We start from the raw sequence: 5,839 nt of genomic DNA, 5'->3' as shown, positions 1-5,839 counted from the left end.
TAAGTGCTTGATGAGTTTTGATAAGTGCTTGATAAAAGTTTGTTAAGTGCTTGTTGTGTGTCTGCTGAGTGCTTGATGAATATTTGCTGAGTGCTTGATGAATATTTGCTGAGTGCTTGATAAAAGTGCTGAGTGCTTGATGTGTGCTTGTTAAGTGCTTGCTAGATGCTTGCTGAGACCAGTTTGAATTCTGGAACGGAACAATTCTCGTATTTTTGTTTGTAAATAGACATGTATTTTAAAGCAATTTTTTTTTCCTGTGGGTTGGAACATGATAGCAAGCAATTTTGCGTTTTTTTGTTTTTTTTTTGCGTTTCAGACAGTATTCGTTTTATTTTCTTTGAGTTCGAGTATGATGGCGACATTCTTTTGTTTTTGTTTATATCATTTTTCTGTTTCTTTCCAGATCTTGGAACACAGTGACAAAATTCTTATATTCTCACTTTATTCAATATTCTTTATTCTTGTTTCCATTTACTGTGTCTTCCTCGAAGTTAAAACATTTAGGGATTAATCTTGTATTCTAAATCCATTCAGTTTATTATTGTTTTTTCTTCCAGTTTCGCATTTAATGGAGTCAAATTCACACATATTTAAACACTAATTGGTCACTGAAACACTTTTTTTACATCACAAATCACAGTATTATATTCACTGTCAATATCACATTAATAAAGTCTTTGAAATACATTTAATATACGTTCTTCTGTTATTATTTTTTTTTTGTATTCAAATCACGTTGTAATGTTAACAAACTTTAAAAAAAAAAAAAAAAAAGAAACGAAACAAGTAAAAAAAAATGAATAAAGGAAAAAAACAAAAACAAAATGATAATAATAAAAAACGAAACGTCAAGTACAGAAGCAAAATTAACGAAGAACAATAACAAAAACATCTTAATGACAAAAAAAAATAGACGCCGGCGATTTAGTTCGAGAGATCACAAATTCAAAACTCGCGGCGCCTTCTCACTCACTCGCTCCTGCCGAACGCGCACAACCTTCCCCCACCAACGCTCAGAGCACACTGAATGACTTTGGACTCTGGCGCGCGATCCGTCCCCGCGCCTGACCCCGTCTCTCTCTCTCTCTCTCTGTCTATCTCTCTCTTTTCTCTCTGTCTGTCTCTTTCTCTTTTCTATCTCTCTCTCTCTTTCTCTTTCTGTCTCTCTTTCTCTTTTTTTTTCTCTCTCTCTTTCTCTTTCTCTCTGTCTGTCTGTCTCTCTTTCTCTTTCTCTTTCTGTCTCTCTTTTCTCTCTCTTTCGTATATAATCTAGTAAAACAAATGGACATTTCATATACGAAAGTTCTCTTTTTTTTCTATTTTATCTCTTTCTGTCTCTATCCATATAACTATTTTTCTCTTCTCTCCCACTCTTTCTCTCTCATGTGATCTCGTAGAACAAATGAAAATTTCGTATACGAATGTTCTCTGTCTATCTATCTTTCTCTTTTATCTCTCTCTCTCTCTCTTGCGTTCTTTCTCTGTTATTGTCAGTCTGTCCGTTTGTCTCTCGATTCCTTTCACTGTCTGCCTGCCTGTCTGTCTCTGTCTCTCACTCTCTCTTGCTTCCTTTCTCTCTTTAGTTTCCTTCTTCTCTCTCTCTCTCCCTCCTTCCTTCCTTCCCCCTCTCTCTCTCTCCCCTTCCTCCCTCTCTCTCCCCCTACCTCCCTCTCTAGTCTCTCTCTCTCTCTCTCCCCTTCCTTCCCCCTCCCTCCCCCCCCTTCCCTCTCTCTCTCTCTCCCCCTACCTCCCTCTCTAGTCTCTCTCTCTCTCCCTCCCTCCCTAATTCCTTCCACCCTCACCTCCTTCCTCCCCCCCTCTCTCTCTCTCCATTCTCCCTCCCTCCCTTCTCTCTCCATCCCTCCCTCCCTCCCCCCCTTCCCTCTCTCTCTCTCTCGGTCAAGAACAACCTACAATTTTTGGCTTCAAGTTCGCCGCCCGTGAACACTTCGCGATGTTCTTCTGAAGCGGCTGTTCTTCTGTTGACTTCTCCGGTTTAAGGTCAAGACGCGTTCCTTCACCTCTTCTCTCGGCGCAGAAAGTGGTCACGTAAATGGAAGGTCGCCGTGACTTTTTTTTTGTTTTTTTTTTTACCTTTTTTATTATTATTATTATTATTTTCATTATTATTTTTTTTAGTTGTTGTTGTTGTTGTTGTTGTTGTTGCTGTTGTTGTTGTTGTTATGTGATTCACGTTTGATGATTGGGTGATGGTGGTGATAGGAGGACGGTGATTAGCGTATGTGTATTTGTGTTTGTAGTGATATGCACACACGCGCGCGCACACACACACACACACACACACACGCACACACACACACACACACATATATATATTTCTTTTCTTTTCTTTTCTGTATGTGTGTGCATATGTGTATGTGTGTATGTGTGTACGCGAGTGTGTGTGTATGTCTATGCACATGTATACCAAACTATAAAATTTGGTCTGCGCAAAAATGATTTGATCAAATTCTGTCCGCGCAAATGTGGTTCTCGGGAAACTTTCCGCGCGCGCTTAGTTCTCTTTTAAATTATCTTCCGCGCATAAAATTCTTTTGATCTTTCCGCGCACTTGTTTCATCATCCGTTCGCGTAAATGGAGACAAAATGATGTTTTTCGCGCATGAAAAAAAAATAATATTCCCCGCGCAAGAAAAATACTCTACAGTCTTGTGTATATATATATATATATATATATATATATATATATATATATATATATATATATATATATATATATATATATATATGTGTGTGTGTGTGTGTGTGTGTGTGTGTATATATATATGTATATATATATAATATATATATATATATATATTGTATATATTTATTCATTTATCTATTCATATATATACATATTCATGTGTGTGTGTAGGTGTGCATGAGAAAAAGAGAGAGAGAGAGAGGTGAGAGAGATAGATAGATAACAGAGAAAGATAGATAGATAGACAGAGAGAACATTCGTATAAGAAACGTCCATTTGTTTTACGAGAGCACATGCATTCAACGGTAAAATGCCTTTACGTAACATAATTTCTCGATCTTTCCCTTCTCAATGATACGTGTGAAAATACATCTTTATGCTCGCGTTTCATAACCTGTTACAACTTCCTCTTGTGTTTGTTTGTACTCTGTCTATTGTTGTGCTAAATTTCATATAATTGTGTGTGCGAATTTGCTTCTTTCTTTCCGGGAACATATCTAAACTTCCTCCTTGGTTCCCGTGTAACCTCAGTGATTCTTTCTCTCTCTCTATATATATGTGTGTGTGTATGTATCTATCTCATTCTCTCTCTCTCTCTCTTGTTTTTTTTTTTCCTATCTCTCTCTTTTTCTATTTTTTTTCTTCTATCTCTCTCTTTCTCTATCTCTCTCGTTTGTCTTCTCTCTATCTAATTTTCTCTCTCTCTTTTGTTTCTTCTCTCTCTCTGTCTGACTCTATCTCTCTCTTTCTCACGCTCTCTCTGCCCTCCTCTCTTTCTCTCTCTACCGTTTATCTGCCTGTGTGTACCCGCGCGTATGTAACTGTGTGTTGTTTATTGTTTGTCATATTAAGTCCTTTATTTCACTTCATTTTCTCTCCATTTTTATCAATAACTTTTAGGTCACTTATGGTTATTGACGTTTCCTAATTTCGGGATTTTTTTGACTGTCTATATAGATATTTATTTATGTTTTTGTATGCCAATTTTAAATAGAAATAAAAAGAAAAAGAAGGAAGGAGAAAGAGAGAAATACAAAGAGAGAGAGAAAATAGGTAGATTGATAGATGGAGATAGATAAAGAGAGATAGATATATAAAGAGAGGTAGGAGGGGGGAGTGGAAGATGAAAGCAAACACACCCACACCCACACATACACAGACAGACAGACAGAAAAACATGCACACATACAAAAAAAAAAAAAAAAAAAAAAAAAAATTACCAAGACAGTGTCTAAACTCAACCCTATGAACACAATCTTCTTTAACACTATCATCCTCCCTCACATACTCACCTCATTCTCTATCGGTACAACATATTCCCTCATTCAAATTTAATACCATTTTGCAACATGTTCATAAACTACCTTATGGAGGTCATGGACTTAAAAAATTATATAAAAGTTCACTGTGGCAAAGGTGGAACAGGTGTGGATGAACATGATCATTTCCACAGCGCAAGAGTGATCGGTCCTTCGATACAAGATTATCAAAAATTGCGTCATTTTCGCGATGCAATGTCGAAACGCTGGATTAATTGCTTCGTTGAAATCATTCTCATGCGATTTTGTATATTTTTTCGGTCTCCATTTCTTCTTTAATGTATGGTATGCGTGGTTGGTGTTTAGGTGTTGTAGATATACATGTCAATGTACTTTGGTGCATATTTGCGTGAAGATTAACACGCGCACACAGACGCCTAAAACACGCACACACATATACACCTACACCTACCTACACAAACACACAACTAAAAAACATAGACACACACCTACCTACACAAACACACAACTAAAAAACACAGACACATACCTACCTACACAAACACACACCTAAAACACACACACACACACTACACCTACCGACACAAACACACACACCTAAAACAAACACACATCTACACCTACACAAACACACACACACCTAAAAAACACACACACACACACACACACACATGATCACACCTTGAGAAAAGGTCATCATGCTCTGATCTTTCTTAACAAATCGATTAAAGACAAAATTTCTGTCATGGCATCGATTAAGAGTCGTGAAAGGTAAGGATTTCAAAATCATCCCCCCCCCCAAATTATAACGAATAAATGCAAGTTCATATTCAGATTAATATCGATGCTTTGATTTTGTTCTATATAGATGGCGGTGGAAAGGAGGCAGCAGACATCATCGAATTAACGTTAAAGTGGTCGTTATAGCAAGTGAGCTAGGGTATGTTGGTATCATGTATTGTGTTATGACATATGACAGCGAATGGTGACAAATACCTCTTCTTAATTTAATTTTCCTCGTATGTGTGTTCCAGGAAAGTTTTTATGCATCTTATCTATATATAAATGTTTCTGTGTATAATGTATATCTATATATATTGTATCTATGTATCTATATATATAAATAAATGTTTCTGTATTTAATGTATTTCTATATCTAATGTATCTCTATCTCTATCTATATATAAATGTTCCTGTATATAATGTATATCTATATCTAATGTTTATATCTCTATCTCTATCTATACATGTTTCTGTATAGGTATATCCATATAATATATATATACATATATATATATATATACATATATATACATATATATATACATATATATATACAAATATATATACATATATATATACATATATATATATACATATATATATACATATATATATATACATACATACATATATGTATATATATATATATATATATATATATATATATATATATATATATATTTCCATCTATATATAAAGGTTTCAGTACATAATGTATATCTCTATATAATGTATATCTCTATATCTAAATATATTGGTATTTCAATTTCATATCTATATCTTATCAATATACATCTATATATTCATCTGCCTATCTATTCAAAAACCTATCACTCGATCTATCCATCCCTTGATCTATCTAATGATACTTATCCATGCCAAAACCTATTACACAAACCACCTTATCCATTCAACAACAATAGTGAGTGGCTGATTCACAATACCTTAAAAAGGAAACTGGCAAGAAATGAATAGCACGGAAAATGCATTGTTTTTCATACGTGCAAATTTTCAAATCTGCACGCTACTGGTAATGAATTTGCAATGAATTTGCATGTCCCTTTCC

Source organism: Penaeus vannamei, chromosome 40, assembly GCF_042767895.1.
Source record: "Penaeus vannamei isolate JL-2024 chromosome 40, ASM4276789v1, whole genome shotgun sequence".
Taxonomy (NCBI): domain Eukaryota; kingdom Metazoa; phylum Arthropoda; class Malacostraca; order Decapoda; family Penaeidae; genus Penaeus; species Penaeus vannamei.
Note: the sequence above shows the minus strand (reverse complement) of the source record.